This window comes from Macrobrachium nipponense, chromosome 5, assembly GCF_015104395.2.
Source record: "Macrobrachium nipponense isolate FS-2020 chromosome 5, ASM1510439v2, whole genome shotgun sequence".
Classification (NCBI taxonomy): Eukaryota; Metazoa; Arthropoda; class Malacostraca; order Decapoda; family Palaemonidae; genus Macrobrachium; species Macrobrachium nipponense.
The window spans coordinates 81,306,599-81,318,820 of NC_061107.1; the positions used below are offsets into that span (position 1 = coordinate 81,306,599).

The following is a 12,222-nucleotide window of genomic DNA, read 5'->3' on the forward strand; positions in this document are numbered from 1 at the left end:
AAATTGAACCAACAGTACTTATAATAGGCCGCATAGGGTTATTTTCTTTGTGCGTGTTGACTAATCCGTACAAGTAAGGTAGCGAAGGAGATTTGACTGACAATTTGCCTAGTAGTTCTGTTTTATCTTTAAGGATATTTTTCACTATGCTACTGAAGTTTTTTATGACTTGATCAAGGGGATTTTTTGTTAGTTTTTTATAAGTCACTTCATCATCCAGTAGGGCTTGCATACGTGATATGTAGTCAGCTTTATCTAAAATTACTATACTATTTGACTTATCAGCTTTTGTAATGTGGATAGTATTGTCCTTTTAAGATCAATCAAACTTTTCTTATAGCGAGCAGGGAAATTACTTTCATGCTTAACGTTGGCAGCTCCGTAAACAAAACCTTTATTTTCCTTCGTGGCATATATCTTTATATATATATATATATATAATATATATATATAATATATATATATATATATATATATATATATTTATACGACACAGTCCAGACGTACAGGGCGTTTATTCACATGTTAAAGAAAGATCAAGGGCAGGAACACGAAGAGATTCACATTATCCTTTAATCCTACGTTTCGTGACAACATCGCCACATCTTCAGGGATTTTTCTACAAAATAAAGTATAAAATGTTAACATAAAATAAGAGCTGATCACAAGATCCAATAGTTGAAAATTAAAAACAGTTTAATGGTAAAATTACAACTCTCATACTTAAATTACATGCACACTTGATTAAAACAGACCAGAAATACCAAACAACTTACAAATGACGAGAAGAATATTTAAAAATTAAAACTAAATTACAACAAGACAAAAAGTAATAAAAAATATCATAAAAAGTAAAAGTCATATATTCACAAAAACCACAGCCAAAAACAGCTCAACACCCAACCAACCTTTCAGCATCAAAGATAAAACACACTAAAAGTAAACAACGTCAAGAGGCACAAGGAATGACAGAATAATTAGGCTAAAAACAATGGGACAGCAGAGGAATGGTTGTTTAAAGTTGGAACTCGTAGTTTGATGTTCAGAGTTTCCAAAATCAACAGTTCGTTGGGTTCCCTTGTTTGGCCAATAATTTTAAAATCATCGTAATTGACTGTAGCTTTACATTTAAAAGTATGCTTCCTTATATAAGATGTTTCAGGGCAGGGTTAGATAATTTACACCCAGTTCTGTAACTAACGCCCCGATGGGAATCGGCCCTGACCCTGAGAAGACGAGTTTCGTAACGAGTTTACCAAGATTGTGCACAGATATTTTGGAGCCGTAAATCTAAAACTTATACCTAAAAATCCCAAGACCATTGGCTCGCTCTTCATGTTTAAAGATCGGCTCTGCCCTTTGATGACGTCGGGTGTCGTTTATGAATACACTTGTCCCAGATGTAATCTGGGAAAATATGTTGGATCTACCCGGCGTCTTCTCAGGGTCAGGGCCGATTCCCATCGGGGCGTTAGTTACAGAACTGGGTGTAAATTATCTAACCCTGAAACATCTTATATAAGGAAGTATACTTTTAAATGTAAAGCTACAGTCAATTACGATGATTTTAAAATTATTGGCCAAACAAGGGAACCCAACGAACTGTTGATTTTGGAAACTCTGAACATCAAACTACGAGTTCCAACTTTAAACAACCATTCCTCTGCTGTTCCATTGTTTTTAGCCTAATTATTCTGTCATTCCTTGTGCCTCTTGACGTTGTTTACTTTTAGTGTGTTTTTATCTTTGATGCTGAAAGGTTGGTTGGGTTTTGAGTTTTTTTGGCTGTGGTTTTGTGAATATATGACTGTTTTACTTTTTATGATATTTTTTATTACTTTTGTCTTTGTGTAATTTAGTTTTAATTTTTAAATATTCTTCTCGTCATTTGTAAGTTGTTTGGTATTTCTGGTCTGTTTAATCAAGTGTGCATGTAATTTAAGTATGAGAGTTGTAATTTTACCATTAAACTGTTTTAATTTTCAACTATTGGATCTTGTGATCAGCTCTTATTTTATGTTAACATTTTATACTTTATTTTGTAGAAAAATCCCTGAAGATGTGGCGATGTTGTCACGAAACGTAGGATTAAAGATAATGTGAATCTCTTCGTGTTCCTGCCCTTGATCTTCTTTAATATATATTATATGATATATATATATATATATATATATATATATATATATATATATATATAAAGGCAAAATCTACGAAGGAAAGTGTAATAATGGAGTATACCGCTGCAAGGCCTTTCGACTTCTCGTCCTTTACTAATAAAGGACGAAAATCGAAAGGTCTCGCAGCAGCTACTCCATTGTTTCACTTTCCTTCGTGGATTTTACCTTTATTTATGTATTCATTTGCGTGATTCAGTTATATAAATACAAACAGATATATATATTTATATAATGTGTGTGTGTTTGTGGATGTATGTAAGTAGAATGTTTTAAGATTATTATACTAAACGTTTGTATATTTATTCATATGCAGCAAAATTCTAAGAACAACTACCCTCCGTTCCTGAATCCTAAATAAGGTTTTTCACTCTGAAGACCTTGAAATCCGAATATGAAATGAATTAAGATCACTCTCCTTTCATGCCGTGAGGCTGTGAAGAGTCAAGTGCCAACACTCTCACCCATTGCACAATGGGTGAGTGCCAGAACTCGACTCTTCTTGACCCGGGTTCGAAGCCCGGCGTGAAAGGAGAGAGAGAGAGAGAGAGAGAGAGAGAGAGAGAGAGAGAGAGAGAGAGAGAGAGTCCTCTCCGTTGACTCCCTGTTCGAATTTCAGCCTTTTCATTGCGGGGAATTATTTAAAGATATTACTAAATTACGAGCTGGAATTGAGGAGTACCTTGCTATTTACAATCAATGAGCCGAGTCATTGATTTCACTCACTCATGTACACAAAGAAACAGAATGGGTGTGTGTATATGTGTGTGTATAAAAGTGCATTTCTTTGCGGGCCTGCAGTCATACATATCCTTGACATCAACCATCTGTAATAACATCAATCTAACGTGGATAGTTTTCCTCAATAGTCAGGACTGACTGACGATAATCGAAAAAGAGAATCCTTTTCATTTTCCCACTTTCGATTTAAGTTGTTTTTTTTTTTCCCACGCGTGGGGCCTTCGTGAACACAGCGAAGTGTTTGCGAACGTTGAACGCTGATGACACTATTAGGTTTCTAATAGCGTCATTAACGTCCGGCGTCGTCTTTTGATGCCCTCGGGGAAGACTGGCAAGATAAGTTTTAAATGTTTCGGGAAACAACATCTACATCTCATCGCCCCGCTCGCGAGAGGCGATACAGAGATCTCCTCCGTCTCCCCTTAATTGACCGAGTGGGCGTGAGACTGTGCGTGGGCGTCGCCCATGCGAGCTTGAAGTAGTCGGAACCCAGCCCTGCCCTGCCCTTCCCTGCCCAGTCCCCCGCTGGACCACCCTCCCCTAACCGGGTTTGGCTCAGAAACTGGGGAGTTTCTCTTTTCTTTTCCTCCCCGTTGGGTTCGAAAGAAGACGTAGCGAACTCGACTACTTTTCATTTGAAATGAATGTCTGGATGAAACACGATATACAAGTAGTACCTATCTCGAGAAGAGATAGTTCTAAGCGTCACCTGTCTTTTTTTACGGAGAAATGCAACATTTTACCTTACGTGAGTGAATGCAACACGGGATTCGAAAATTGTTTGCATAAAGTACCAGCAATTGAACAATGAATATAAAATAAGCAATCCATAAATTACAGTTCCATACATTGGTAAGGTTGATTGGTTGATTGATTGATTTATAGACTTTTGGCACACGTGTCAAGCACTGGGGCAACTAAGGCCATTCAGGGGTGAAACGGAAACTGACAGTGAAAAGGTTTGAAAAGGTGTAAAGGGTGGAAAACATCGCAGTTGCCCTGTGAATTAATTGTTAGGAGAGGGTGGAGAGTAAGACTGAAGAAAGAGAATACGAATGGAGGTACAGCAAAATGAAAGAAAGGGGATTGCAGCCTGCCCGAAGGGATGCTGCTAAGAACCTTAAGTAATGCCTACATTACACTGCATGGGGTGCACTGACGGCACTACTCACGGGGTACATTGGTAAAGGTTTCATTACGTCTACTTTTTGGGAGCAAATACAGTGCTGGACCTAAAAACAAGGACACTGAACCCAATTCTAAACCATGCCACTTGTCTGAACACGGATAACATATTGACTTATAGAAAGGCATTTGTTTACGCGAATCTATCGTCAGAACTACCCCCCTAACACTAAAGACGAGGGATTAAGTATATCACGAGTAAACACTTCACCCCGTTTGTGATGTGAGCGGAAGCATTAATCATATGTAACCAGTTCTGAATGACCGTGCGTGGATTTATTCCCTGTGCGACAGTGGTGTGCACCTTGATCATGGTAGTGGTCTCTGTCACTCTGTTGCAGCGTATTTGCATCTTGCACTCCTTCATTCATCACTGCAGAACTTCGAGTTCTAAAATGCTCCATCTCGATATGGTATTCTTATTTATTAAACTGCCGATACTTTTTGTTCACTTGGAATGTCGCGTGTGTGAGAAATTTTTCATTAAACATCAAACACTCTTGCTGAGTAACTGCAAACTCATGATGCATCTGTAGTAGGTAGACCTTTATACTGTACATGCTTCATTATCTTCTTACTATAATGGCCGTTATGTCTGTCCGTCCGTCTGTCATTCAATCACGGCCAAACGGCTGGTCCGATGGCCATGAAACCTGGCAGGGTTATAGTGGGGACCCCTAAGATGGTTTATAATGAGGTTTCATGCAACTAAAGGCACCAAAGGCGCCGGAGGGGGCGGGGCGCCTTCCCTGAAACGGGGCTGGTTTAGCCCATAGACTTAATAACGTTACGAATTTATCATACCTAATTTTCTGTAAAGTAGGAAATAATATGACTTTCGATTCTCGGTATATATACTAAATATGACTTACTATCGAAGACTGTGGGGGTAAGATATCAATGGCACCAAACGGGGTCGGGGTTGGGCAGGGTGTGACAGAGAGAGAGAGTGAGAGGGAGAGGAAGTGAGAGAGGGAGAGTAGAGTGGGTATTAGGGAGAAGAAAGAGAGAAAGAGGGTAAGAAACAGAGAAGGTTGGAGAGAGAGAGAGAGAGAGAGAGAGAGAGAGAGAGAGAGAGAGAGAGAAAGAGAGAGTTTATCGGTTGCCACTCAGAGTTACCCCGGGCAGTGCTGTGTTGGTCAGCTAGTATTGAAAAATAGGCTGTCTTTGAAAGTTCATATCACATTCGCGTTATGTCAAAATCGGGCAACAATTAGCTTGTGTGAAACTCCTAACAAAGGAAGATATAAACTGATCAAGTAAAAGTAATTGAAACTTTCATTCAAGTTTGCATTTCTGCCACACCGGCGACCTCCACTTGAGCAAAACTTTATACCTTGTAGGCTTTTCTGTTGTCATCTCTGAATAAGTTGAAATCATATTCTATTCTTGTAGATTTTTATGAAAATTCTTTTCCGTGGACCTTACGAGTCATTGATAGCTGGTAACCCACAGAACGAAATTACTGATTGTTAGGCAACATCTGTCAACTTTTTTACGGGGAGCGGGCAAAAGCTATTATTATTATTATTATTATTATTATTATTATTATTATTATTATATTATTATTATTATTATTATTATTATTATTATTATTATTATTATTATTATTATTGTTGTTGTTGTTGTTGTTGTTATTGGAAGAAGTATCGCTGAGTCAGAAAAGCGAGTAATAAGAAAAATAGAAAAGATGATATTTAAGATTATCGCTGAATTCTGCTATTTTATTCAACAGTATTATTATTATTACAATTATTACAAAATTGGCCTCAGATGACAGTCATTTCGCCATTGCCTCAGTTAAATAACAAACTTCAAACAGTTATTCAAATTACGTTTTTCCTAATATAGACATCATATTAAAAAAGATAGTTACATACACGATGCAGCTGTTCGTATATCGCGTATGAACAAAGATAATCTCTCTCTCTCTCTCTCTCTCTCTCTCTCTCTCTCTCTCTCTCTCTCTCTCTCTCTTTTATGGTGAAAGCTAGTCATTCAGCGGCCTCACTCATTAATGATGACGCAATATTACTGGTTTTTTCCAGCTTCTAGTAATAGGGGACTCGATTCCAAGCTGTCTTAACTTTGTTGCACACACATATCGTACTTGCAGTAGGAACTGTCAACATTAATAGTAATGGCGAGGACAAATCTCATTAGTTTTGGCTGTATGTAAATTAATTCACAGATAATATAAGGCGTTTGAGGTTTATTCTGATATGTGATTAATTTAGTTTACCCATCGGATGGCATTGAGTAACAAAGGGGGCGACCATCTTCGAAAATTGAAAACACGTCATATTTTGTCGTGAAAGAAGATACGTCGTTTTCGTTAGGGAAGGTAATAACTGGAATAATGAAAATGCACTTATTCCGAATAACTGGAATAATGTAGGGCCTCAGATAAGTGGCGAAATACTCTTTTAAGATAGTTACTACTGCCTCAGAGGGTTTCTCAAAGTTTCAGCCTTAGTTGGACCTGGCATCTGGATCAAAGCTATTATCATTCTCTTCATTTTTGCAAATTCTACTGATATCGGGACATTCTCCACAAAGTGTATATTGAACCATTACAGAGAATTATCATCTTGCAACCTGCCTGTTTGAGGATTACTCTGTAATCTCCCCAATGCCTTCTGAACTCTCTTACGCTAACTGCATGGCTGTCTATATCTATATATCCGGTTCACATATGGAAAGATTAATCGTTGTTCTCTCCCCATTTCCTATCAGATCACTCTATCGCCCTTACCGTCGGCCTTCACATTTGAGTCAAATCTCTTAATACTCCTAACGTAGGGTAACGTCAACGTCATTACAAGAGGGTTTGGGGCTGGGGGTGAGGGGAGGGGGGTAAGAGAGGATGGGATTACTGCCAGTTAAATGTAAACAGGAAAGCAATGAATGAGAGGTCCCGGAGACGAGAGACCCTTTAGTTCTTCTCCCAGAAGGACGGGACGCAAATAGCAGCGCATTTGTCTCCCTGCCCTATAACCTTTCAAGATGAACATTTTGCATTCAATTATTCATCCATTCACGTGCTCTTCGCGGGCATCGTCGCCTCTCTCTCTGGATGGTGTCTTAGTTTTGCTTTCTTTTTATGCTCTGTGCTCCTCTCGTTATTCGTTTTCTATTGTTTTTTTTCTGTTTGGTGTTACGTTTGCATGAGCTTTCGAAGAATAGGATAGAATGGAAACAGTTGCCGAACCAAAGTGCGCGAGAGAAAGTAGAGGCAGTGGAGTAGGTGTAGAAAAGAGAGGAACTCTCTCTCTCTCTCTCTCTCTCTCTCTCTCTCTCTCTCTCTCTCCTGCCATTTTGAATTTAGTCTCACGTTTCGAGTGATAGCACACAGCATATGAAATCAATAACTTCATGGCAGTACGTATAGTTGTGATAATAGTTTCGCTACTGCCAACAACATGCCGTTGTTCCATTACTATTCAGTGAATATTTACTTGTATATATTTCCATAGTTACAAAGATATTAACGTGTGACATCCGTTCCAAGAGTAAGAGTCTGTATAGGCAACTCAAAAGTATTAGATTTAGATTTGGGTAGTTTTTTCACGAAGGAAAAAATAAAAAAAAACTATGGAAAAGGGGACCTAGCCCTCAAAGAAGCGTAGGGAAACAGGGTTCCGTCAGTCTCTGTCCTTTATGTTAGGGAACGAGATGGGATCAAACACTACAAAAGGATGAAAGAGGAAGATCTCACCCCCTACCAAAATGGGAAGGTCTAACCCAAAGAGAGTTTCTGACCATGATAAAGGGACGACGAGGAAGTGTCCTAACCTTTATATATAAAAAAGTTAGGGTAATGATGTTTAACAACTGAACAACGATTAAATAATGTGATTGAATCACTACAGAATAATTAGAAAGATTTGTTTAACTTAGACAGTGGATAGTGGATTAGGACTTTCTTTCACAAAAGTCTAAGATAACGATGTCCAAACATAACTAAGGTTCGACATTTACGAATACTTCACAGATATTAGGATTGAATATGACGAATGAAATGGTTTTCCTGTAGTAAATTGTCAAGGCAAAGGTATTAACATGAGTCTTCTACAGTGTAAAACAATGGAGGCAAACACGATAAAAGAGTCTTTCCTTACCACAGTCTGATTAGAACTTTTCATTCAGGAAAAATCTCTCATCTGTTGCAAGCTATTAGAGCTGTTTAACCTCTAGTGCAGAGCCAGACATTTCTCTAATGCCGGCTATTTAAGGTCAGTTTCATCAAAGAATCTGGAGCCAGTTGCAAACTGAAAAGAGCCTGAAACGATGGAAGAATGTTCATTTATCGCGAATTATCAAAGGTTAAGTTTGCAGAAGTGAAACCTTTTTACTTTAAAAGTTACTGATTATTATGGTTTAGATTTAGCAGTAGACTTTTCACCTGACAGAAACGTTCAGTGCTGAACTTGAAAACGGGACTCTTTGCCAGAGAGGGTAACTAATATTTAATTTGAAGGGTGAACTCGTTGAAGAATGTTTCGTCCTATCTATCCTGTCAGATCTAAACGTTAAGAGAGCTTCTAAACACAAACATAAATACTGGTAATCTTCTTAGGCACGAAGATATGGTAATTCAGTTGTATCCCACATAGGGAAATGAAAATGGTTTATCTCAGAAAATGCCCAACAATTTCGTCCTCCAGTGGACCTCTTCTTGAAGCGTTTATTAAGGAAAGCGCCAAGAAGAGGTCCATTGGAGGACGAAACTGCTGGGCATTTTCTGAGATAAACCATTTTCATTTTCCTACGTGGAATACAATTGAACAAACATAAGTGAAAAATCTTTCCTGCGACCCAAGCTCTTGCTGAACTTATTGTCAAGAGTCTCCTCTGAGACACGCCGGGAGAACAGAATATTCCAGCGAGACTCCTTTCTCTCTCTTCATGGAAGCAGTCCCTCCTCCCGTTCACCTTGACATTCAGAACGCTGATTCCGGCATTAAATCACAAATGCATATTACTTGGACGACCTGGAATTGGAATCCTGGAATCAATACATAGATTGTTCCAAGACTTCTGATTCCAAAAGAGTTTCGCCATTGAACAAGAAAACTATAGAAGAATTGTATAACTTGACAAACAGGTTCGTGACCTGACGTGACCTCTCGAGTTTGTGTTACATTCACTGTAGGTCGATATTGACCTTCCTAAACAGCGCCTCTTAAATTTATTGTCGCTGGGACACCGACGGCAATATAATGACACTAGTTAAGTTAGGCTTATATTTATAGAGTAGAAAAGAAAGGGGGTGGGGGATTTAGTTTGCAAGTGACAACAGTTTTCAAAATAAGAAGTTTATATAACAAAGAGAAAACAAAAGAAGAATGGCCGACATGAAGGTCTGCAACATGACTCATGGTTTTTTACGTTGAAGAATTAGCGCTGTTGCTGTCTTGTCATTCATGCTAATAGTAGTAGACTAGTAGTAATATTAGTAGTAGTAGTAGTGTTTGTTCATTAGTTTGAAGCACTTAGATAATTCTTTTAAACCTATGCAAATGTTCTTCTTCGCAGTGTAAAGTAATAAGTAATTTTCTATCTAATTATTGCTTCCACCATAAACATGGGCGTTTACGCATGTTTTGCGATAAACATGTTTACTGTCACAGACTAGGTCGTTATCATTAGCGTAATTGAAAAAAAAATTTCTTAATTGTTATCTTCTACACGGAAACGTACCGTTTAAAATCACCGTGTGTATTTCGGATTATTTTCCAAACAACAACAACAACAACAACAACAACAACAATAATAATAATAATAATAATAATAATAATAATAATAATAATAATAATAATAATAATAATAATAATAAATTGAGGCCTTCATTAGAAATTAATGTCATCATTAACAAAATTATTCAGATGGGGCAAATCATATTTTATGGCGAATCTCAAAATTTTCCGTTTTTTGACAGTCATAAATCGACTTCCTATTTACAAAGACGCTCCGACGGCGCGTGTAAAAATTGCATTGTTGACATCTCCGTATATAAAGCTCTCAGGTAAAAAAGAAAAAAGAAAAAAAAATCATTCCAGAATAAATACATAACCGATGCGAGTCTCGCCCCCAAAAGAATGACGTAACCTATTTGCATTAAAGTTCGGAAACTTGTGATTACGGCTTTCATTCTATAATAAAAAAAATAAAAAAAAGAGGGGTGGGGCGGGGGTTGGGTAACGCCACAAAGCAAAACATGAAACAGAGAGAGAGAGAGAGAGAAGAGAGAGAGAGAGAGAGAGAGAGAGAGAGAAGAAGAAGAAGAAGAAGACGAAAAAGTTTCCCCATTGTATTTCAGTGACTTCAAAGGCAATTATAACAATTCGTTGCTTTCATGATAATGCTGGAAAAATTGCATCTGTGGTCAATTCAAAAGAATTTACTCCCATAGGTATTTTGAGGCAAAAAGGAAAACATCCCGGATACAATGACGTGATTAGGAGACTAATCATTTGTAGTGTCATTTTTATTTTGTTTTAGTATTTTAATAGACGTTGAACTCGTCTTACTGACTGATATTAATACACAAGAAAACCCAATATGTATGAGTAGTTAAAGTCAGTAATTCCAAAAGTATTTATGAATACATTCAGGAACGTTCCTACAAGTGAATCATTACAAAAAGCATGATAATGGGTAAAATGTCAGTGATAGATGGTTTTAAGCAGAGTATTTCTGAATCGATAAAATTCTGTTTATCACTTATTTGACAACCTAACAGACACGTCAGAGCTCCCACTCCTGTTTCGCCGGGATGAATGCGGAGGAAAATATCAGCTGTACTAATTTAATATCATTATTGCATGATACAGTGACTATATAATGTAAATCATTTGAAAGAATGTGGAAGAAATGGGCTCAACACTCAGTTCTCTAAGGGACATTCAACTCTCGCGTTGATTTCATTCCTCGAGGATGGATAACAATTGAAAGGTGGCCATTAGACACTAATGTTATTAAAAAAAAAAGACAGTGTGCGAAAAATCTGGGTGTCCTCCTTCTTAGAGGGAATGCCCGCAGCATTGCCTGCCTCCCACCGCCACCGCCGCCGCCAGAGACATTGGCACTTGTGTATGTGTTGTGAATCAAGTCTTCTGGAAGTTGGGCGCCTCTTCCAGAACTCGGAGACGACGGGTGTCCGGATTCGGACGAGACTTGTGGTGTGTGTTTGTGTGTCACATTCTGTGGGCGTGGGCGTGTTCCTCGTGCCTGTCTCGCGGTGTTAGCAGTCAACTTAGGTGGGCGTGTGGGTGTGAACATCGCACACACACACACACACACACACACACACAGCATCCCGCCGTGTTGAGTGACGTCAGGCGCCATCCGTGGCAGCCACCACCGCCCACACCCGCGCCACGGCTTCCAACATCTTCCAAACCTCGCTCATTCCCCTGAAGCACACACGGGCCCGTCGCCTCTCCGGGGGCAGGGCATGGGCGGCCGAGGCGTGCCCTGGCCCCGTGGGCGTGAGGAAAACATGAGGAAAATGAGTCTGAGTGAGTGAGAAGCTGAGTATTTTCATTCATGATCGCACTTGTGCTCAGCTGATGATGAAGTGTGCGTGTGTGTGTTTGGGTGTGTGCGTGCGTGTGTGTATATGTGTGTGTGTGCACTCACCTTGTCCCCATGGCTGTGCCATGCTGTAAAAGGAGAATCCTAGCGCCACTCTCAAGCAAGGGCCTCCCCACTGATCACTCACTACACTGACCGACGTCAAACACTGCCTGATACTTAACTAAGAAACGTTACTAGCCGTGTAAATCGCCCATTTCAGCTTGGGGCCTGAGAGCTTATACGCGACTCACTTGACTCCCGGACCCAGACTGCACCTGAATCTAAACTGCTGCTGTATTGATTTTCGTGGATATGACGTCAGAGCCTCCGCTATAGAAGTCCCCCCCTCTCTCCTCCTTCCCCTCCACTTTCCCTCCCTTCCCCGACCCTCTCTCTCTCTCTCTCTCTCTATCTATCTCGGCTCTTCTCTCTTCTTCTTCTTCTTCTTCGCTTCTCCTCCTCCTCCTCCCCTCCTCTCCTTCCACCTCCACACCCCTCTTCCTCATCTTCCTTCTAATCTCTTCTTCCTTCCTTCTTCCCA

General features: G+C 39.3%; 1 protein-coding gene across 2 annotated transcripts in view; it reads right to left on the reverse strand.

Moving 5' to 3' along the window:
• LOC135215459 (serine/arginine repetitive matrix protein 2-like) overlaps positions 1-11,946 on the reverse strand; it is a 141,460-nt gene extending 129,514 nt beyond the window's left edge. For both annotated transcript variants that reach the window (XM_064250184.1, XM_064250183.1), the window contains exon 1: positions 11,745-11,946. The gene's annotated coding sequence lies outside the window, so the exon portion shown is untranslated. The remainder of the gene's footprint in view (positions 1-11,744) is intronic.
• Between the last annotated feature and the right edge of the window lie 276 nt (positions 11,947-12,222).